Raw genomic sequence first — 25,313 nt, 5'->3', positions numbered from 1 at the left:
TTGAAAATGACTAAAATAAAGGGGAGATTCACCATCCAGTTGCATTATTTTCACTATAATAAGTTATTGATGTTTTTGTTTGTGTGGTGAGCCCATTTTACATGGTGGGCCCAGCGTCAGTGTCTCATTCAACACCAGCAGCACTGTGGGAGCCTGTGGGGGGTTTAAGCCTGAAGGACGAAGGCTACATCAACAGGGTCAAGCAAGGGAACTTGACTTGGTTTGTCCCCTCCACCCACCCTGCTGCCTGCGCTACTGTGCATGTATGCGCAGTGGGAGGAATGAAAGAGAGAGGATGAGTGAAAGAGGATAGGCAGCAGGATAGAAGGGGACTGATGAGTATAGGAGTTCAATGCTATAAGAGGGGTGTGTGTGTGTGTGTGTGTGTGTGTGTGTGTGTGCATATAAGTATTGGACTTGTGGCTCTTGAATTTTTGACTAAAAAGAGAGTTAAGAAAAATGCCAACCAAGCTGATCATGACTGAAGAAGAAGGTTTTTTTTAAGTGAATCAAGACATCAGAATGAAAATAGTTACTAACTGTAATTAAGGCTGAAACTAACACTTGTCTTTCATTTTTTGTTAATTTGTTGATATTTCAAAAAAAATTATCAAATGCAGAAAATAGTAAAAACTTAAATAAATGAAAAGAAAATAGAACCACTGCCTCACAGTCATATGCCTCCGTGAACCAGTTGAGTTGCAGTTACATTTTTCTGTGAAAACATGGATGCTTCACACACGTTACCCCCGGCAGCACAGATAATCTATACAATCAGCACAGTTTCAAGGTGGACACCCAAGATTAGTGTCACCAATTCAGTATCTAACCAAATGTTTCCCCTTCTCTTCCTGAGATATGACGTTGCGTAATGGCAAAAAAAAACATTCAGAACATTATGATGTCACAGTGAGTTTTGGCCAAAAACATGTTTTGTGAGGTCACAGTGACCTTTGACCTTCGAACACCAAATTCTAATCAGTTTATCATTGAGTCCAAGTGGATTTTTGTGCCAAATTAAAAAAAAAAAAATCTCTCAAGGTGTTTTTGAGATATCAATCAATCAATCAATCAATCAATCAATTTTATTTATAAAGCCCAATATCACAAATCACAATTTGCCTCACAGGGCTTTACAGCATACGACATCCCTCTGTCCTTATGACCCTCGCAGCGGATAAGGAAAAACTCCCCAAAAAAACCCCTATCACGTTCAAGAGAGTAAGGCCCCGTTTATACGACAACGATTTCAACTGAAAACGGTAAACTTTAGTTGCGTTTTGGCCGATCGTTTACACGACAGCTGCGTTTTGGGTGCCTGAACGATTTGAAAACGGGTTCCAGAGTGCAACTTTTTGGAAACGGCAGCGTCTCCGTTGTCATGTAAACTTGCAATATGCAGTTCCTCTGAAAACGGAGACTTTTCGCACATGCGCATTACGGTTCCAGTCACTAGGCATGCCGACCATCACAACAACAATGCCAAGCTCTGTTTGTGCTGCTCACCCTGTTGATTTGAAGTGAAGTGTAGATCTGTTACTGTAGCAACTCCACCTCGTCGTCCATCCAGACAAAGTTATCTGTGCATGCTTTCGCCATTGTGTTTTCTTGGTTTTGGTTTGTAATCTCCGCGTTGTAGAGGAAGGCGCTTCAGCGCAGGCGCATGCCGTCATGCCGTCATGCCGTGGTGTTGCTTTGCAAATTTACACTGCCACCCATTGGCCTGGCGTGCATACTACAGCGTTTACAGTAGATTTAGCGGCTCTGTGTGAACGGGGATCGTTTCAATAACGTCGTCATATAAATGCAGAAGTTTTTTAAAACACAAAGGACAGAATTTTCAGTTTTTAGAGAAACTGTTGTCGTCTAAACAGGGCCTAAAACAGACACATTGTCACAGTAACCTTGACCTTTGACCTTTGATCACCAAAATATAATCAGTTCATAGTTAAGTGGACAGCAGACAGACGAGCAACCCAAAAACACAGCTCAGGCCAAGGCTATCACTGGCCCAGAGGCATAAAATGCCCAGCATGTGCTCCCAAAGTCAAATGTGACATCTTTAAATTTCTTTGTTTTGTCTGACTAACACGGCAAAATAATTTATGTAAAAGAGGAAAAAAATTCTGCAAAACCAGGAAATATTTCAAATGTGTGCATGATAAATATTCAAAACTTATCAAAATAAAACTAACTAACTTAAGTTTTATGCTTAATTTGAAATGACAGATGTCAAAATATGTTTATTGACCAATCAAAATGTAGTATTGAAAAAATATGAAAAACGGTTCAACTCCACCTGGAACTCTTTGTGTGCTTTCCCTTTCTGTGTCTCTACTATGTGAATCTGTCTCTACTATGTTTGTACTAAAGTAAATGTCTGCATTCATACACAATAACACACACACACACACACAAACACACAGCATCATATTGGGCCATCTGGCTGGTGGTGTAATGAGGGTCATGACCTCCTATCACACCCCTCCTCCTCCATTTCCAAGCTAAAATTTTCACAACAGGGATTTGGGCTGTTACTGACAATAAACAAAACAAAAAAAACAACCAGTCTCCAAATTTTGAATTAACACACAGTTATGGATTTTGACAGAAGAAGGTGAAATTTTATCTGTGTTTACTAAATAATATACAAAATATACAAGCAAACAGCCAGTCTCATTCTGGGTTTCAGAATTCATAAGTGTTCAGTTGTTCTCCTTCACAGTAAACAGCTTCTCATTTGGTTTTGTTAAAACCAGCAGAATCCCTTTCACACTGGATGGTCGGATTAGCGGCAGATTAAGGCCAGTCCAACATGGGTGGTGGTTCTGGGGCCTGACCATCACCCACCACCCACACTCCCATTGTCTCCTCATACAGGACAGAAACAGAAAGAGAGAGAGGATCTGCCAGGGTGTTTCGTAGCTGCAGTGTCAGAGCTCACACAGAACCTTGTTGAAAAGTTTATCTACTACTTCTGCTGTGCTGCTGTGTTTCCACTTGCATATGTGTACGGAGTCGAGGCATTCCGCAAGTCCATTCATTCCTATGGGAATCTCCGTGATATCCGATGTGCCTGCGAAACTCCTCCCCTCCGTAATATATCAGTCCAGAATTTGCCTCAAAAAAATTCGGAGACCGTATGACGGTGTGGTAGCTTAGGCTGCTAACTGGCTAACAGGCTATTTTCTTCAATTCCATTGCCTTTGTTGATTGTCAAGTAAGTTTTCATAATTAACAAGAACATACTTAGTTTTAACACACTGTGAATCTGAGTAATGTTATTCTGCAAAAATATGGTTATACATTATGTACCGTCAGAATGTCATTATGACTCGTTCAGCTGTTCATATTGTATGTCTTTTTTAATGAATATTTCAGAAAACATGTCGCAAACCCAGCAGGCCCAAGTATTAATTTATTTGTTGCCATGCGATATTGGTCCTGTTTTTGTCCTGGCAATCTCATTAAATCCTGTTACTTCCACCTAACAAATATTATCAAAGTCAAATCAGCTTTGTCATTTTCTGACCTAGAAAATCTTATTCATGCTTTTGTATTCTTGCGCCTTTACTACTGCAATGTACTGGTTACACGCCTCATTAAACTTCAGTAGCTCAGCTTCAACTAGTGCAGAATGCTGCCGCTTGTATTTTAACTGGGACAAATCATAGGTCACATATCACCCCAATTCTTGCCTCCCTCCAGTGGTTGCTAGTTAACTTCAGAATTAATTTTAAGACTCTTTTAATAACTTTTAAAGCTATGCTCCAAGTCGTGATCTGAGATCCTCAAGCCTACTCTCACTAGTCTCCCTAGCTTCTCTTCTTCCTTTAGCATTGCCACATTCTTCAGCATTGTTGAAGCGGGCGCTCTGAATCATCAACCGACATCTTAGTCCTGATGGAGACGAACACAACGGCACTACAGCAGCTTAATGAAGCATCAATATTAAGAAGCTTCATCTGAGTATGTGCACATCAGAACTGATGGAGAGTCATTCTCAAACTGTAGAGACAATGCATCTGTAGCATACATGCTAATGACATGCAATATTAGTGTGTTGACATGCTAACATTTAAAATGTAATGTTAGCATATAAAACTGCATCGTATCCTCATACAATGGTTCATTTAATATCCTATTAAAATTCACTTGGATCAATTTGTATGATATTCCACAAATTAGCTAGCCTGGTGAAACCATCACCAGCTCATATTCAATTTCGCTCCGCAGATCGGTCTGGCCATGCAATCATCAAGGCGCATTCTGGCATCGGTTAAAGCTTACCGGCCAATCACAACCATTTATTACTTTGGGCCGGGCACGTCATCAGAATAGGATGGACAAGGAGCGGAGTGAATGCATTTTGTAAACAACCAACATGGCTACTGATTTTGAAACTGTGATGGTAAATGTGTTGAACGAACTGGAATGTACATTTTCTTTAAAAGCAGAACAAACAGCTGAACTGAAAGCTTTTATTGAAAAAAAGGATGTGTTTGCCGTCCTTCCTACGAGGTTTGGTAAAAGTTTAATTTACCAACTGGCTCCGTTGATCGGGAAAAAGATGGGACTCAGTGAAAACCCAGTGGCTATTGTTGTCTCTCCGCTAGTTGCTCTCATGGAGGAGCAGGTCAGGGAAGCGACTAAGCTGGGAATCACAGCCATGCAACTCGGAGTCCACAGTGAGGAGGATATCTGCAAAGACGGCAACACTCTTTCCCAGACATCATCACAGCTCATCTCCGCTGCAGCTTGCTGGTCTGTTTACACTGGCGTTGTGGTAGCCTATGTCACACGTTTCGTTTACTCTGATTGGTGTTCCGTCTTTCCAATTGCATGAAGGGGCACTTTGAGTGACAGCCGTTGATACCACCCATCGGGAATAGAGGAAATGTACACTCCATGTCCAGACCCATTCGCGTTTTGCGAATTGGGTCTGGCAACGCCAGGTGACAAATTAGCACCCCATGAATGACATTCCTTACTTTATGTAAAGTTACTTAATCAATGTGAAGACACGGAGGTTGGGTTTAGGCAAGAGACGTTACTGTGGTTAAGTTTAGGAAAAGATATATGGTGAGGAAGTACCTTAAAATGACTCAAAGTTCAAATAGTTCTGAACACCAGTCTCCTGGGGAGAGTATGGGGACTCAGGACTGCTTCAGTCTTTACACCCATCAGCACATTGGTCACATGATAGCAGCCTTCCAGAATATGTGAGTTATGCATGAATTACTGGCTCATGATGGTGTGGAATATGTACAAATTTGGGCGCATTACTTTTTGTTGGAAAACATGCAAGCAGTGCATGAGAACAGCTTGAGAGGAGAGAATTTGAAAGTCCTGGCTTTGATGCCTCTCCTGGTCCCATCATACACATACTTTCATTTATATTATTTCAGTTTTTCCACAAACAAAATCATGTCATCAGAATTGATCAAAATCACAAAAATGGCAGAACAGTGGTATAGTGGTGAGCATTGTCACTTCACATCAAGAAGGTTCCTGGTTCAAACCCAGGGTGCGGGATTGGAACCCCAGGGTGGGGGAACCCTTCTGTGTGGGATTCGCATGTTCTCCCTGTCAGTAAGGTTGTCTCCGGGTACTCCGGCTTCCTCCCACAGTCCAAAGACATGATGAGTGGTTACAGAAAAGGAATGAATGAATGATCACAAAAATTCATGAATATGAATATGCTTTCTAAAATAAAACTCCAATCATTTGATTGTGAGATTTCTGGAGGAAAGGTCAGAGAGATCATCAAAAACATTAGCATTCATTCTCTGGTGACCAACAACATCCACAACATATGTCACAGAAGCCTGCCAGTCTCTGCTGACTAGCAGCTAAAAGTAATGTTTATTATCAAATAATATAGCATTGTGTCATTAACATCATTTAATTACTCATCTATAACCTCTAAGTATGCCACTGTAAGTCATTTACACCTGGGTATCTCTCTCTCTCTCTCTCTCTCTCTCTCTCTCTCTCTCTCTCTCTCTCTCTCTCTCTCTCTCACACACATACATGCACACACATGCACACTGGTAACCAAAACTATGCAGTGTAATGTTGAAGTTTCACAAATAATGTATTGCAGCCAAGGCCCCTTTTCTACCTCCAGCAACACTTGCAACATCAGTAAGACATTATTGTGTGTGTGTGTGTGTGTGTGTGCGATTACTGCAGAGAGGCTGCAGCCAGTCTCTGCTGTAATGCTGCACTGCAGCCTAACAGGACTCACACCACACTGCAGGTCACAGAGACAGAGCGCTCCCTGAAAATACTGCAACATAGTACGCAGGCGCGCGCACACACACACACACACACACACACACACACACACACACACACACACACACACACACACACACACACACTTGTCTTCCTAGACATGTATAGAGCCTCACTAACATAATGTATTTAGTTGCATTTATCATCACAATTAAATACCTAACCCCAACCCTAACATTAACCTAACCCAAGCTGAATTCCAACCTTGACCTTAAAGCTAGGTCTTACCCCTTAAAAGAGTCCTTGCCTACAGTGTACCAGGGTATTTAAAAATTCCAGTGGTATGATTTTCAACACCATGATTTTCAAAAATACAGACACCCATGTTTTTATAAATCTTACACTGGAGAGGACATAATGAGGATGTTTTACATGTAGTGCACATCATGCGCCACACCACCTCTCTCGTTTCTCATGCCCTGCCACCCTCCTTCACCCCATGATCTCATTATGCCACATGTTTGGATATTCCACTGAGGTGTGGGCTCCAGGCAATGCAGCTCATCTGCACGTGCTGCCACTGAGGGGCCATCTGTGTGGACGGGATGCCCATTCTGAGGCAAAACAGGGTTCCTCCAGAGCCCAGACCATCTGTGTGGCCCACAGTGTGATCCACACCAGTGTGGCCCGTCCCCGGTGCTCATGGGTAATACTAATGAGCAAATTGCTGAAACCTCATCAAGGTTTCATATTTAACTGGACTTTCCATCCATGGCCGCGTCCTCTCCATCGTGAAATTTCAAAGTCAAATCACTTGTTACCAAAAGCACTGGGCCATCCCATCATGCACTAGTCAGAGGTTTTAATGGATGGAGGGAGGGGAGTTTATTTATCTAATATGAGATACCAGAAACTCCATATTGCTACGAAATGAAGTGAGGGTCTAGCATGGGCACAGGGCCGGATCGGGGAGAGGAAAGTAAAGCAGCTCTTCAAATGGTAATTTCCCCTGCTTCACTCCTGGACGCTGTAAGTGCTGACTCAGGGGGAAAGTCCAGATTGCTTTTGGAAAGGGATGAAAGAGAGTTTTTGAGAGAGAGAGAGAGAGAGAGAGAGAGAGAGAGAAGGGGGATTTATGCTCAATTTCATTAAGTTTTTGGCTGGGGGAAGAGGGCTGCAGGACCATAAGGGGCTTATCTGGAGCCATAACCCATCCCCATTTGATTACCGGCTATTGATTGAGGCATTAAATTGGTCTCTGTTGAATATGGCAGCATGTGAAGACGTGCTAGTCGGGCTATCAGACCTGACAGGAAGTGGGACTTGATTAAAGAAGAGATGGCAGATAAGCAGCAGAGCAGATCCAGGTGGCCACCCTCAGCCACAGTGACTGAGGAGCTCTATGTAAGCTAACCATAAAAGCACTAGAAACTAGGGGTGCAATGGTACAGGTAGCCCACGGTACGGTCCGTACCTTGGTTTTTGGGCCACAGCTTCGGTTCGGTTTCGGTACGTGTTTTGTGCGGAAAGAGAACAGTTTCCCCCCCCAAAATTATCTCTTTATTTTGCTTGACTTTGCAACTGACATGCTGCTGTGTTGTGCTACAGCCTATTCAAGTGCTGGAATTTGTTATTTACGGGACAACGCCTGAACGCAACACAGACGCACTGGCTGGGCTCGGTTATAATTGTCAGTCAGGAAAATGCAGCCCGGGCCGCGCTCTTGTGTGCTCACCTGTGTGTGTGTGTGTGTGTGTGTGTGTGTGTGTGTATGAGGGGTCAAACGTATCAGCGAACACACACACACTGCATTCACTGCGTACTTGATACGTGTAAATTGCGTGTGCAACCATCACCGTGTACTTGCTTCGCGTGCACTGCGCTTGCATTCACCGTGTACTTGTTACACATGCAATGCGCGTGCAATGCCTGCACACGCCTAGACGTGTGGTTATTAGACGTGCGTGCGTAGACACGTCATGTAATCACAGGGGTCAAAAGTGTCGGCTGTTGAAGCAACAACGCGTCGTGTTACGGATGTGTGACACGTAGCATCACTATGCTAACTCTGCTAATCAGACGTGATGCGTAGACACGTCATGTATCACAGGGGTCAAAAGTGTCAACTCTTGAAGCAACAACACGTCGTGTCACGGACGTGTGACACGTAGCATCGCTATGCTAACTCTGCTAATCAGACTACCCGCAGGTGTAGTGTATGTGTAGCGTTTGTAATGTGCTGTGCACGCGTACTTATAAGACATGTGAGCGCGTTGTGTGAGTGGAGCGCACAACGCCTGCGTGTCATGTAGCGGCGTGTGTGTAACACTCATGTCTCCATAGTAACCCTATGTAAAATGTAGGCGTGCGGTCTCCATAGTAACCCTATGTAAAATGTAGGCGTGCGCTCACGCGGTTTGATTAGATCTGATGTGTGCTAAGTAGGCGCAAGTGACGCGTTGTAGTGTGGTTGGGTGAAACGTTTGACCCCTCTTAGTGTGTGTGTGTGTGTGTGTGTGCGTGCACACGCGCGCGCACAACTAATGCAAAACAGCATACAGTATATGTGTGCCACCACACAACTCATCTTGTCACGAATCTTTGGTCTGATCTGGGCTTTATGATTCCCCAGATCCAGGATTCAATTTTACTTAAAAGGTCATGTTTCGATTCGATTGAGAAATTTTTTTCAGCACTGACAGCGATGCCATGGTTAGAGTACCAAGTCTTGATTCGTAAAGATCAGCAGATCATAGACTTTATGCTATTAAAACTGTCATTGATATTTTCAAATTCTTCTTTATTAAGATAGGCTACATGGTATCAGGTGTAGTATAAGCACCATATTAGGGAAGGCAAAATGTGACTTCACGGAAGCAGGAGTAATTCCCAATTTTGTTGTTTCTCTATCATCCCTGACTCCGACAGGGGGCGTGCAGTAAACTACACTGTGTCATCTCTGAAGAGTTGTTTCCTTTTTCCTTTAGACATGCAAAGGTAGGCAGGGGTAAAGAAAAAAATACTGGAAGAATTGTTGATCCTTCATCTGATTTTGATGCTGAAAATCAAAAGCTCATTTTGACTGAATTCACCAATTAATTCCAATGTAATTTTCATGAATAATAAAGGTAACCTGTTACCCAAATGCTTTAAGGCTAAAACACCTTCTCTCCTCTTTATGTATCAGATGTGCAGCAGTAAGTCAGTAATAAATAGCTGTTTGTCTGCAGTGACAAGAGAGAGCTGGAGAGCTGACAGCGACACCTCTGCTACACCACTGTTCTTGCTGCAGGGTCAGTGCCTTCAGCATCTCCATCCTAACAGGTATTACAATCAGGCTGATAAGTGGTGATGAATGGGACTGATAGAGGCTGATAGCACCGCTGCTGCCCAGCAGGTTCTCCAAACCTCATTTCCCTTCATCTGATTCATACAGACGACATCAACACTGCATCACACACACTACACTAGGCCCGTTTCCACTGAAGAAGTTCCTGGTACTATTTGGGGGGCAGGAACTACTACAGGAACGTCCTCTCGCTCGGCGCCTCTCAACCGCCGTGTCTCCACTGAGAGAGCGGAGTAGGAGGAAGGTTCCTGTAAAGTTACCGGGCTCTGGATGTGATGTAATCATTGCGCGACCATTTTGACCAGGGCGACGTAGTGGCGTAGGGACGCTGTTAGCCGATAGCGGTGTCTGTAATAACTCACTAAACTCACAAAGTGGCCCGTGAAAAAAATATTTTTTCCAGCGGATGTCTTAGTTACAACATGATTGAGCTAACTGGAGTAGTTTCATGTCGTTTCCGACAACGGGAGGCTTTTAACAGATGACGTCCTGATGTTAGCTTTGCTGCTGGTGTTAGCTGTCCCTGTCAGCTGCAGCCACTGATGCTTTCTAGACATCATGATTTCCCAAAACTGAATAAATACCACACATATCAACACAAAACTGCTTTGCTAGCTCAATCATGTTGTAACTAAGATATCCGCCGGAAAAACTATGTTTTTCACAGACCGGTTATTGAGTTTGTTTACATGGCGGTGGAAGCTATGAACGAGCTAACCCTCGTCTGCTGAGTTTTAAAAATGCCGGCTATTTTGTTGCTTTCTGTGACGTCACATTCCGCCTTGAGTATATTCAATCAGCACCAAGTAACCCCCAAGCCCCAGCCAGGAGTTTTTCGGGGCCGTTCTGAGTACTACTCCGAGGCAGGGACTTGTTTAGCCCCTGTAAAAGTTCCAGAACTCTGTCCTTCGGGGGTGGTTCCTGCGGTGGAGACACGCACCAACGGCCCCGGCCCCGTAAATTTACCCCGAAGTTCCTGCGGTGGAAACGGGCCTAATGAAAGCAGGCGGAGCCAACACACCAGGTGGCAACACAGTACACATGAACAAATCAACTTCATTGGTACAAACGTGCTACGTATTGACTGTTTCTAACGAAACAATCACCAGCACTCTCATGACAATTATCAAGCTGATTAAAGCTCTACCTACCACATAATAAACATAATTGACTGAGGATAAATTCGTGACACAAGCCTGTATGTACAGCAGAGGTAATGGAGCAGAGAGAGCAGGGCAGAGGAGTCCCCAGAGATGAGAGAAATCACTCCTCTACCAACAGACATAAAGAGAAGGAGAACCTGCCTACAGCAGGCAGAATGGACAGAGGGGAAAAGAGGAGAGAAAAAAGTAAAGAGCTGACAGGAAATGAGGGAACAGAGAGATAGGGAGTGACATGCATAAAATGTCCGCTGGACTCAAACCAGGGGACGTTGGTATTACACGGTCATCACCTTAGACTAGTGATGCACCAATTCCAATTTTCTTTCCATTTTCAATTTTTTTTAAGTCAAACCTGCCAATTTTCTTTCTTTCTAAGAACTATAATTGACAGCATATTCAGCAAATTCAATTATATGTTCATAACAAAACACAGTTCTAAAAGTGACCCAGGTTACAGAACCTTCTTTTACTCAAACAAAACTCAAAATAAATTTTGCTCCATGTTACTGGACACAGCTTTTTTTGTGCAAAACCAGAAATCAGGTGCAACAGATCTATCTATATATGCCCCAACTAATTATTTATATATTGGAAAAGAATCTGAAAAAATATAATTCTATTCTGTGTATGTAGGCCTGTCAGACACTGCTTAAAGCACATTCGCTCGGGGCGCTGCATGTGACAGGAAAAGCAAGAGGCAGAGCGACACTGTGGACATAATAACATTCTGCCTATACATGACATGGTCCTGCTACAGACAGTCGAGAAAGAGGTGCTCAGAGAAATGGCTAAAACATCTGGATTCCAGGTATGTCTTAACAAGGTTAAAGTTGTTCATAACCTAATGTGAATTAATTTTTGGCTTGTTTCTTACTTTTATAATAGAATATTTGTGAATTCTCTCTATGGATACTAAAATACATTGAGTATATACATTTATTGTGTCTTATTCTTCTGCCAGGAGTACAACAAATATAAAAACATTTTAATATCATCATGTATACGCTGAAAGCTTTGATTACAGTGCTCCACAGAAATTTTAAAAATATTATGTTTTGAAAAAGAAGCTGTGTTAAAGTTTTTGGCAGATCAATTTTTTTAGTTCTGTTTTTACTACGTCACAGTTTTCACAATAAAAACTGTTTCCATCTTGCAACTGTTTCATGCATTCAGATTCCATTATTATTGTACGATTTTGCGGGGCCAAGCAAAACCTACAGTAATCAATATACATAAAAAAAGTTGCTACCAAGGTGACTTGACACATACATACATATGTATATATATATATATATATATATATACATATATATATATATATATATAGCATCCAAATGTTTTACAGGTATTCTATGTTGTCCTGACAGTAGAATAAAGGCCTTTACATACTCCACAGAACAGAGAAATTTGTTCTCTCTCAAAGGGCTGCAAGAAAAGAATGACGTCATGCTTTTCTCGCAGCCCTGGTTTGGGAGTTCTTGCAGCTTGTTCTCGACACATCATCTGGGCAGAACTTATTTCTTGTGTGGTGTCTGAGAACTATTGTGTGATTGGTCAGAAATTTGAAGTGGGCGCGGTCAATGCGGAAAAACATGTGTGATGCATGCTGCAGTGAGAGGGGCCTATGAGAACTTCCCAAGACTTCTGCACTCGAGTTTCTCGTGAAGTATGAAATGTTCTTGCCACCTCGAGAAAAAGATCATATTTCTTCTCTGTTCTTGCGGAGTATGTACAGGGTCTAAGCCTCTCTGAACCCTGTACATACTCCGCAAGAACAGAGAAATTTGTGGCCCAGAAATGCAAAAAATTGAAAAATTGAAAAATACTGCGATATATCATGAAACCGCCAGAATCTTCAAAAATAACGATACCAATTTGTGGTCATACTGCCCAGCACTAGAATAAACTATTTATTATTGATCTAAAACAATGTACTTATCTGTTTATTAGCACAAAAATAGCTGTGAATGAGTATCTGTTCACAAGAATGTAAAGGTGTTTGTACAGTAGGTTATATACTAACTCCCACTGCTGCTGCCAGCAGCAGCTCCTCTCCTCCTGCCTGTGTCACAAGTCACACTCCAGACATAAAGTCGTTGAGAGGGTCTGAAAAGTTGCTACCAAGGTGACTTGACAAAACATGGATTGAGAACTAAACAGGTTTAGTCGGTTCCTGTCTGTGCCGCTGTGAGCAAGTCGTGAACCATTGTGCATGCAGGTAAATTTGATCGGCACAGGATATCTGAGACTGACTGGCTGGTCACCTGTAGTGGCTGATCAAGCCGAAAATCATCCGATTCCGTTCATCAGCCAATAAATCTGTGCTTCTCTACCTTAAGCTCCTCGGCCACCAAGGTGCCCCATTTGTTAAAAAAATCTAATCTAGGTCCACTTTGGGCTAATTGTAAACTAAGCAGCTCTTTTACCTAGGAAACTTTTGGTACCAGTTAGGGATGCAAGATAACATCGGCACATCATCGGTATAGGCCAACATAAGCTTTAAAATGAACGTTTAGAATGGGCCAACAGACTTGTTCTTATTTTGCACAATGAATGAATATTACATACATTGAAAAGTATTGTTTTTTATGTCTCCATCTGCTTGAGTATGCATGCATAATACAATGTTAATTCCATTACAGAGAAGACTTGGGGCAGCAGTAGCTCAGTCCATAGGGACTTGAGTTGGGAACCAGAGGGTCATCGGTCCCCATTCTCACCAAAAAGTGTGGACTGGTAGCTAGAGAGGTGCCAGTTCACCTCCTGGACACTGCCAAAGTGCCCTTGGGCAAGACACCAAAACCTCAACTGCTCGGGGTACCTGCAAGGCATCCCCCTCGCTCTGACATCTCTCCATTTAATTCATGTAGAAGTCCTATTTGTGCATGTGTGTGTATTTCAGGCCTGTGTGTAGCCTATATGACAACAGAGTGAAAAATTTGAATTTAGCCTCAGGGATTAATAAAGCATATCTTCTTCCTCTTGATGATCACTAAAATCAGGTAGGGAAAAAAGTGGATATATCGATATCGGTTATCGGCCAAATGTGTTGTTATATATATCAGCACACTGGATACCAGCAAGAAATCCAATATTGTGCATCCCTAATACCGGTAGATATTCATATTATGAACTCAGTATCATGAATCAAAAAAAGAATCATAGCATTGGGATAGACTATAAGTCATTTGAAGAAGTCACACACACACACACACACACACACACACACACACAGATGACTGCACACTTCAGCTACCTGAATATTTCAGTAGCAGCCTGCTGACTTGCACTGGAAAACTTTTTAGTGACTGACAGCCACAGGCAAGATGACAACAATCTAAACTAACTCAACACTCAGTGTCTACGAGCCCAAAGCAACCCAGGAACAAACGAGGACTGTATCCTGCATGTGTGTGCGTACGTGAGTGTGTGCCAAAGACAAGCATGGCTTCAGCTAATTGAATCACACTAACAGCATCTCTCCGTTGAGCCACACACGATAAACAGACTTTGTTCTTCTCGTTCCCACGCTATCAAAGATTTTTTTTTATCTGATCTGAAAATTGTTTTTCCTTTCTTTTCTTGCATCATTAATTCACTTAGCGCTTCTAACAGCAATGTCTATTAGAGTTTGCTTTTATTCTCACAATGGCTACTCTCAATACATCTCTCCCTGTGCTGCACTGTGGAAACAAACATGGATTTTTAATAGAAATAAAAGTAGCTCAAAGGACATCACAGATTAAATTCATTGAAAAAGACAACATGATTCCTTCCACAATGACAATACCACACATTGACACTATTGTCAGAGCTTTGTTTTTGTCTCTTTCCATCTCTGCACTTTTTCCTGCTAAATTTTTTATTTTTTTATTTTTATTTTATTTTATATACTTTATTAATCCCCGAGGGGAAATTCAATTTTTCACTCTGTTTGTCAATTACACACAGGTCCGAATGTGGAAGCATCTGTTTAAACAGGGGGTGTATTAGGCTGAATGTGTCCTGTGAAAAGAAGCTGTGGATAATCTGGCAGACAGACAGGCATTAGCCGAGCTCCGAAGATGAAAACTGTGCCTCCTCCCAATAATGACTCATTCAAGCTGCAGGGATTCAGAGATAGTCTTGAGCTTTGGCCTGACAACCTCAGAGAGAAGGGGGTGCAGTAAGTGAGCGACGTAAAGAAAACATACGAGCTATATAGATACAGAGATGTAGAGAGAAACGGGGGAGGAGTTTCAGTCATTGTTTAATGGCTCAGGCGAAACAACCCCCTTAGGCTGAGCAGAGGGGCTGTGGAGAGCGAGCATACCTTCAACCAGCTACAGAAGAGAGCATTCCTCTGGTTGCCATGGTAACCGAGCCCTCAGCTGGTAAGGCGAGCAGGGGAGGGGAGAGAAGCCAAAGGGATGTACTGTATAGAAAAAGGGGGGAGTGAGAAAAAAGGAGGCGGAGGAAGAAGGGGTGTTTGACACTAGCCATAATTTTGATTATCCCCCTCCTGTGTGCAGAGAAACCCTCCCAGCAGACTTTTGTCTCCCAGCAGCATAACCCCCCCCCTTCCTCTTCACTTTTGGAGCGTGCTCATTGCAACTACTCAGTTTCTAAATGTTGCTTGAGAAGATGCACTGCCAGTTAGGTGGAAAGGCAACTCAGAAAGAAAGGAGAAAAGTGAAAAAGTAATTGGAAAGTTCCAAAGAAATGCTACCATCAGCTCTTTCCTGATGCAAGCCCTTCCCACGACTCCATTCCTCCCTGAACTGCTCACTGTGTGCTGAAAGCCATCAAAACAGACAAAAATATAAGGATTCCTCAAATCCTGCTTTGTGATGTGGATAACATCTTCTGTTATGACACGTCATTTTATACCAGGATATCAATATCAATAAAATATGAGGAAGTTTTGCAACTGCAATATAGGTCAGAAAAAACAAAATTAGACACAGTTGTTCAGCCCTGTTCAGCAGCCTATATATCAGCGGTACTAAACCTGCTTTGACCAGAGCCACTGGTAAAGCAAAATGAGTTCACAGGCCAGTTAATAAACAAACGTTGATAATATTTATTACAATATATAATCAATGAATTGCCTGTTTTTTTTAACCTTTCAACATTTGCTGCCCTCACTCATCTTTGCCAAGAGGCAAATCCAGCTGCAACAACCCCACGCAGGTCATGTGTATGATGGAGCGTTTCTAGGATTTGTGAACATTCGGAGCCTAGCTCGGAACTCTGTCTGGTGGTGTGGGGGATTCTCTCCTAGCACTTTTTTGTTATTGACAAGCTCTGTTTTGATGCCTTTTTATGCACTCTGGCACATTTTTTACATTTAAAGTACAAAAGCAAATACCAGTGTGAATAACTTTATTTTCATTGTGAATTAGAAAATGTTCTGCAAGCCACCTGCACCCTATAGTGGGCCACTTACACATGCACTTACACGCCAACAGCATGACAAGCTAATGAGCATCTATTTTGCATTGAGCACTGCACGTTTGCTGTTTTTTTTTCTGGTTATTGAGTTAAAAAATGTTCAACTTTGGGAAAATTGCTGCAATCATCACTGCCACTTTTTACCCAGCCATCACAGTGGAGGAGAGGCAGGACAAATAGCTGACCACCAGGACTAACCATCGCATCTTACATGTACAAAGGCTGAATAACAACAACAATGGAAAAGAAATGTGTTTATACTAAAGCCTATATAATAATATATGTTTCCTTACCCATAAAATCTCATGAACCCACATAGACTAGTAATTTGGGTTCAAGGTATAGTAATATTTAAATTGAGTTACATTTACATTTTTTAAATAAAGAAGTATATGTTAAAGTGCATGGGATTTTTTATTATTATTTAATGAAACTATTAAATTTCTGGTATTGTGACATGTCTAATGTGTTCATATCACACCAAAATACCTTGTATTTCAATATGGTTATTTGGGTCTGAGAAGGACACACATTGAAGAGGAACTTAAATGAATCACAATGTTTTTAATAAACTACCTAGCAACAAATTCTGAACAATTTTTGCTCAATTTCAAGTACATTTTTTCTATATATTTAAAATGGTATGTTGTATTTATATTGATTGACCACAACAATAGAAACCGCTGTACGCTGAAATGCAATTCTATATTTCTTTCTCTGCATGCAAATGAGGTAACATAAATATTTTGTGTTATGTTACATTGAATGCAGCATAATGAAGCAAAGCAAGTTCAATAAAACACACTGAAGGCTCTGAAAAAAAAACATTCACTGTTAATCTGCATAAAACATCTATGGATGTAAAGGCACAATGTAGACACATGGCATCACACACGCACACACACACGCACACGCACACGCACACACACACACACACATCGGTAAAAAATATATGCATACGTACGCAGTGAGACTTATGGGAGTGTTACCACCTGCAACCTGCTGATAATGAAGCTGTATTTCAGCCACCTAAAGGCAGCCATCTGTGCTGGGGCTCTCCCTGCTGCCCACACTACCCCCACTACACACAAACACACACACACACACACACACACACACACACACACACCGCAGCGCTCCTCCACTGGAGCCAAGGGACTAGAGTATTTAGGATGTTCCACGTCAATAACATGACACTTTCATTACAACACAACAGGGACACACACACACACACACACTCCCATTACAGGTTACAGACAAATAAAAATGAATGATGTCATTGTCTTCCAAGCTTTGTTACCCTCAGAGTCAGAGGATACTGAGGGATTTTTTGGATATTGACCTGTTTGTTTGATCCATAGTCCTTTTTACTCAGAGATGGTGCTACAGAGCCACTACCAAGTCCCCTCTTTATGCCACCTTTACATTTTTACACAGAACCATTTAACAGCAGCATCATGTCGCACCAGTGTGTGATTTTAGACAGCATGTCAGCATCCCAAAAGCAAAAGAGGCGTGACATGTAACACAAAAGCGTTGGCCTCTAGTGTAACATGCAACTTATGTGTTTGCAGCGCTTTGTAAACAAAAACAAAGGCATTAACATAGCAATAACAATCATTTACTGTCCCTGTTATATGGCTGCCAATCTCATCCTCTGCTCAGAGGGTAAGGAGCTTCCAGACTTCATTGTTTTCCCAATGTTCAGAGATTTTCCACTGCTGGTCTCCTTCTTTGAGTTTGCTGCTAACTGCTATCAGCTATTTTTAAAATCTCCTGCGGTCAGTCGCATGCATAACATGTCAAAACATCACAGCCATTCTGCCCATGATCCCATCCTGCAGACTGTCCCTTTCATAAGGATGTTTCAGCACTGTTACTACCTCTGATGCCGGCTTAAAGGCGAGACAATCCTGTCCCCCTATTCTGTGCATGTGCTTTTTAAACAGAACGGTGAGGCAGCATATAGGCATGAAATTCCTGCCTTGAAGAGGCAGTGTAAAAGGGGCTCTTGTGTCTCTGGTATATCAGTGCATCCAGCGCATCAAAAGTTCTTACTTTATTAGGGATACATGATAATATTGGTACATCATCAGTATCGGCAAATACCAGCTTTACAATGAAGAATGGGCCAATATGCTTTTCTTAATTTGCACAATGAAGGAATATTACTTACATTGAAAGGCATTCTATTTTATGTCTCCATCTGCTGGTGGGCCATCATGATAAGAATGTGCATGCGTAATCTGATGTTAATTCTACTAACGGTGAGTCTTGATGATCACTAAACTTATGTGGAGAAAAACAGTGGATAGATCGCTGTCGGTATTGGTTATCAGCCAAATTAGTTGTCATATAATGGCATATCAGATATCGGCAACAAATCCAATATTGTGCATCCCTATAATTTATACTTTACTTTATGTGGCTGATGCAGCCAGGTTTTTTTTTAAGCCACTGAAAAGACAACAACTACGTGCTTATCTGTTTCCACCCACCATATTCACTTTGGTAAATGGACTGCATTGATACAGTGTTTTAATACAAAGCACTATGCAAATTTGCCCCTCATTTAACCATTCACACACTGATAGAAGCGAGCTACCATGCAAGGTGCTGGTCTGACCATCGGGGCAATTTGGGGTTCAGTTTTGCCCGAGGACATTTCAACATGTAGACATGGATAGGGATCAAACTGCCAACCCTGTGACTAAGAGAGTTTTACCTGCAGAGCCACAGCCACCCCAGGCTACATAACCACCTCCTTATTCTCTGTCTGTTGTTATCCATATCAGCTTGGAAAAATCCAGGCTCAGAGCGAATGACAAGTTGATGGTTGTTATATCTACACACTCATGACCAGCAATCTAAAACCGTCTGCATTCTTTTAACTTCCTGGTTACCCTCAAAGAGTAAAACACTGATTAAAGATCTAGAGTAGTTCTGATTGAGATGTGAAAACAGAGTGATGACGAGAGGAGTCAAAGATTGGCCAGTGCAGACTTGCAGTGATCACCAAGTGGCCATTGTCACAGGAGAAGAGATGAAACCATGACAACCGTTCCCACTGTTGGCCAACACTTGGAAAATAAGTGCTGTATGGAGCCTGGGAAACCAGTGAAAAAAAAAAGAGTACTTCAAACCTACCCCCACCCACACACACACACACACACACACACACACACACACACGAAGACACACTGACTAATTGTTCAGAGTCAGCACAGCCTCCCGCCATTCAGCTTCGACCACCAGACACACACCATGAAGCCATTGTTCCAACTGTAGCCTCATAACTGGGAACAGAGAAGAAAACCATTTTTCAGAGTGGGAATCTTAAAGAACAGGTGATCCTCTGTGCTTAAAGCTAAAGCTAAGGTGCAATCACTTCACTTCGTATTTTAGTAGTTGGAATTATGCTTGATGCAACTGGATCTTATGGTGCAACTGCTGTGCTCCTTTGCCTGTTAACTGTATTAAAATCAGTAAATCTGGTTTATGTTTAACATCTGACGAACAAGAACTATTAGTCCACTCCCTCAGAGATCCTCTGTGTTTCCCACACTCACACACACACACACACACACACACACACACACACACACACACAGTAACAAAGAGCGTGGGCTTGCCCTGCACTGGTGGAGGAGGTTTAATGATATACGGGCTTCCCTGTCTGCCAGCTCAGCTTGGAGCCTTCGATTCATACCCACAGCCTTCAGCAAGCAGAGTATCATTCTTCTTCAACACACAGACACATACATGTATACGCGAAAACATAAGTATGCACATTATTTCTACATCTATACATGCATATGCACTTAACCAAATTCACCAGCTCCACAAATGCTCACAGATTCAGTTAGTGAGAGCATCAGAGGACATTTGCATCAATGGTTGCAGGACATTTCTGTGGTTATGGAGTCACAGTCAGAGAAGATGCAGCAGGCACAGACGATATGAGCTCCAAACATGAGTCCAACTACAACATTCTAACATATCTGGAACAGCAGGAAAGCAAGGACTGATGTGATGGGATAACACAGTCGTAGTTGTGACTTACAATTTGGATCACTGTTTATACTGTACTGCAAATGCAGCTTAGGAAAGCAATGAAAAAAGAACGCACCGTGTGTAGGGCAGACCCTTGAAAGTCAGAAATTCGATTTGTCAGTTGGAGACCCTTCAGTTGACTGAGATTGCTTCAAGTCAAGCAGTCATTTTTTTGTTGTCCTTTTTTTTGCGAGTCATTGTGCTGTGCAGTGTACTCTTGACTTGCACACTACTCTTTGGAACAGACAGCTGCAGACATAATGCAGCGGCACAGAGCAGGAGAAACTTTCCACTGTAAAGTCCTTTGTACACAGAGTCCATTTTTTCAGATGCACTTTTTTTACTCCATCATCCGAAAAAAATTATTCCGCACAAAAACCTTGCACACTGATTCCAATGCATTTTATTGTTCTATTTGCCGTGAAAACTTGCAATACGTGACAAAATGAAAAGACACATTTCCACCTTTGCCTCTCTGGAGTTAACTGTCTGGCTGTCACCACTCTCTCCCTGTCTTTCATTTGTATGAAGGGGCTGAGCTGTCCTCCCTGTCTGTCTCCACATTCTGCGTGTGGTCCACATTCTCCTCCTCTTCATCATTATCCATCTGAATATTACTATTTGACCTGTTGAAAGTGAGCTGTCTGACTCATAAGAATGATTCTGTGTGCCCCTTTCCTCTGTCTCGTCGCGGCTGTGCCCCACTACCACATTTTCTTCACTGATTCTTGGTCAGCCAGCTCTCTAAAGGCTTCTGATGGACACGAAAAATGCAGAAAATCGCACTTGTTCCAAAAATTTTAATGACAGACTAAAGTTTCGGACTCAGTGTGCAAACATGATTGGAACATCGCAAGGTATTTATTTTTAGATGTGCGACAATTGCGGATAAAAAAAAAACAGACTCAGTGAGTAAGGGCCTTAATGCTCCAAGATAACATCATCTCTTCTGCTTATAAGAGGTAAATTTGCAGCTCACAGCAACTTAATACGACACAGTGTCTGGCTTTTGTTTGATATCTTGTGTAATCTAGTGTGCTTATTTCGATCCGTCATCAGTGCAGTTAGCTTGTTTACTATATCAAGTGAATGCCGCTGTCACACCTGAACGTCCTGCTGAGCCCTTTCAAACTTTGTAACTGTATGGAGAAAAAATTATTCGTTGAATATTCACACTGAACAGCTAAATCTGATTTGAATACTATAATTCTAAGTTGGGTAGAGCCCAGAGTAGTGGATGTGTGGAAATGGACCTTTACTCCACCTCTGATTCAGTTAATATAATTAATCCTGTTGAAGAACAAAGCAAATGATCTGTGTGTCTCTGTCTGAGTTCAATGCACTGCTGCAGTTTCATTCCATCTGCTAAATGGAAGTATTGTGTAATTAATACAGCAGAAGTATAGGCTGTTACAATCCAACTCTACCATCCAGATAATTGGTTGGTTATGAATTATTCACCCAGCGAGGGAACAGAGCAGCATATAGCTTCTACCTACTGGTGCTGGAGGGAGACACCTTGATCATCTCTGGCTGTATGTGACCACAGATGGCGGGGTATCCAAAACAGGCAACTCATACAGTATACCACATGGCTGAACTGCTTATGGTGACAAATCACTTTGACATTCATATAGAGATTCACAGAGAGTCCTTACGGCTCAACAGTGACTGGAGCGATATCAACACTGCTTATTGTCTTAGGGAACCATACTGCTTTCCATGTAAGACAGCTCTCAAAAGTACCATTGGGCTGTACATTGTGTTTACTGCAATGAAACACTTAACAGAGCTTTTGGACTGTGGAAACTTTTAACAGAAACCACTAATACCCCTTTTACACTAACATGGAGCAGTTTCCATTCCAGTTCTTGCACCTAATTTTGAACTATTCAGAGCATTTCAACCAAAAATAAATTGATTCAGAACCTGAAATGTTGGTTCGCAGATGGAACCAAAAAAATTGCAGGTTTTCCTTGACCTGAGGTGCAAACCATGACAACATCAGTGTGGGTGTCATATTCTGCAAATAGGAAAGAGAGGATGGAGAATACAACAATAGAGACAATAAAATCATCGGAAAAAAGAGTGAGCAGTGGTCTTATTAATATTTGGACTGTGCCTGTTTTTTGAAAACAAAAATGTATATGTATAAACTACCCATGTGCTTTTGTTGCCTAAACCTAAGCACATGCATATGTCAGTGAAATAAACATAAATACAAGGTATTTTCACCAATGTTGTGAGTTTATTTTGAAAAAGAATGTATTCATCTAAGGAGCAGAAACTGTACGCTTCCTGTGAAAACCAAAGTTTATTTTAAAAAGACACAATGCACGTAACAGGCATAAATAGACACGGCGTCCCAGAACCTCAACAACAGACACACCAGGAGGGGGTGTAATAGCCCTCTTCTAGTGCAGCGATGTAAAACAGCTAATAATCAGTTTTTTAATGTTGAAAATGTATTTGTATGACAGGGTGAAAACATGTGGGAATATGATAAGTCATATGATAAATCTATGGAAAAAATTGCTTTATGGAGTATTATAGTGAGTTTCAGCTCCTTGTTAAACTGTCCGATCAACAACCTCATTGTTCTGGTTCACTCTCAGTGCTCTAAAGGTGTCATTTTGGGCAACAGCAGGTCTGCTTTCAGAAAAAAAACTCTAAAACCCCACTGTACACTACCTGATCAGCACCAAACAGCAGACAAAGCTGAAAACCAGCTGATGAACATAGTGAGGCATTTAGCAGCTAACGAGTCAGATGTTGGTGGGGACCAAACTGGAGCTAAAAAAAAAAGAGCAAACACTGGATCTACACAGCAGGCAAAAAATGTTAAAAGATGAAAGATTATCATGCACACAGTCGAGCAAATTAAAAAACTACAAAGTGGTTTGACATGCTGACACCAGTATGGGCCATCGATCACCTGCAGACTTGAAGCAGTACCCTGACTCCTCCATCAGGGCCGTGTTACACCTCATGTTCAAGTAAAGGAAAATCTATAACAGTGTCAGAACCACTTCTATTATCTGTCCTACAACCGTTTATTACACTCACCTACCAAACAGCGAATAAAAACTCCTGGTGTCACTTTTTTAATGAAGTAGGTGAATCCCAAATGTTCAGCTTGTTGTGGAAGCACAAGTAACAATATTGGTACCAAAGCCTCACATTGTTCTAAAAAGTTCAGGTAATGGAAGGCTCGGGTTACATCTAAAATACTACAGCATGCTTTGGAAATGGTTAGCAGTATACATGCTAACACATGTATCCTGATTGAAGTTGTCGCATCTTTTGACAATATTCTTAAATCTCCACTTTTGTGATATTTGAAATCCTAATTTATCCTTTATGCTGGTTCTATATTTGGTCCTGTGGTTTGTTTTTAAATACACATCATGATGCAATGTTTTCTTGACTACTTAAACTGGACACCTTGACATAGTATTTCATACTTTAATGGGTGCAGCACAGTGATATACAGTGCTGAGAGGTGTTTCTAGCATTTTGTCTATCCACTAAGTCAACAGTAGGCTGAATATTAGATGCACATCTCAGTGTAACACAATGCGGTTCATCAGCAACAGAATCTACAGCCCCCAAAATGACCATAAAGTTGATTAACATCGATTACAGTCCCAACAAAAACCCCAAACCCAAAATGAATGAATGGATGTACTCCAAAATGAATAGACACTTTGGGTTGGTTCCTTTTCACATGCAGCCAGTGCTAACAATCAACTTAATATTTCAACACATAAGTTACTGTGACATACAGTACAGTAGGGCCTATAACAAAATATCAGCTAGCCTGCCATATTCATGGAGAAGGGGTCCATACAGAAACTCAGCACACTGCACCATTAAAACAAATATGCAGAAATGTGTGATGTTGCAGCTGCAGTGTGTGTGTGTGTGTGTGTGTGTGTGTGTGTGTGTGTGTGTGTGTGTGTGTGTGTGTGCGCGCGCGCGCGCAGGGACCGGACAGTGCAACATCACTGCTCTGCCTCTTCTGCAGAGAGCAGCCTCAGCAGATGGATGCTATAAAGGAATTAGAGACAAGAAAAATCACAAGGGCCCATTATCACCGAGCTCTCTCTGCCTGACAACAAGGATTAAAGGCACACTACCACCACCATCATCATCATCATCACCATCATCAGCATCATCACTGTCATCATGACCATGAAAGCAATCTTTCCCTGCATTCAGCAAAGCCGCATCCACCAGAAACATCCGCACTTATGCATTTCTCCGCTTTCCATTTCCCGCATAGAAACATTCAGAACACGCAGATGCAAAAAAATGCAACCCAACATGATGTCAGCGAGTCAGGAGCGGTGATGCTGAGAGTCCTGACAGCATCATCCGCATCTGGAAGCTTTCAGAGGAGGCTTTCACTAACCTGTCTGTCCTTTGCCCAGCGTCTTCTCCAAACGGTACGGTCCCACATAGTTGGCGTAATGCCCGCTGTCCTTTCCCGACGACATTTTTTGGCGTGAAATGACTCACAGGGAGTATTTTTTCTTGCGGGTGTCCGTTTGGGACGCGTTTCTGGAGAGAAAAGCGCAAATCCGCGGCGCAGTAGAGTTCGCCTCGGTCGGCGTTCCTGTCTTTTTGGCTGCTGGTCGCTGCAATATTCGTGTGTGCGTGTGTGTGTCTGTACGTGTGTGCGTACAGGTCCGTTGCTCACAGTCCTCCGCTGGTTGCGTCCTCAGTGCGGCTCAGATTGCGGCTTTAAATCTGGGTGTCATGGTGTTGGTGCCGGAGGAGCGGTGCGCTGCAGCCCCGTTGGGTGTGATCTGATGATGGGACAGCATCTATTGCTGCTGCTTGCCGCTCCAGCAGCCTGCGTCAGTACAGAGTCGGTGTGAGCGGACACTTCCGGTTGCACCTTTCAAAATATAGGCTATTCCCCAGGACTGCTGCAATGCTTGTGTGTTGACTGCATTAAGTGAAATGTTCAAATTTTTCATGCCTCTTTTTCTTTTCTGTTTTTCCAAATTCTGTGGTGACAGTAAATATTGCACATGACAATCAAAAGTCTTTAGGTAGTCTATTCTACC

General features: G+C 42.1%; 1 pseudogene; it reads right to left on the bottom strand.

Annotated features, from left to right (window-relative positions):
- LOC126407048 (serine/threonine-protein kinase BRSK2-like) overlaps positions 1-25,090 on the bottom strand; it is a 221,543-nt pseudogene extending 196,453 nt beyond the window's left edge.
- Positions 25,091-25,313: the final 223 nt, after the last annotated feature.

Source organism: Epinephelus moara, chromosome 1, assembly GCF_006386435.1.
Source record: "Epinephelus moara isolate mb chromosome 1, YSFRI_EMoa_1.0, whole genome shotgun sequence".
NCBI lineage: Eukaryota > Metazoa > Chordata > Actinopteri > Perciformes > Serranidae > Epinephelus > Epinephelus moara.
This window is presented reverse-complemented; position numbering and strand designations above follow the sequence as displayed.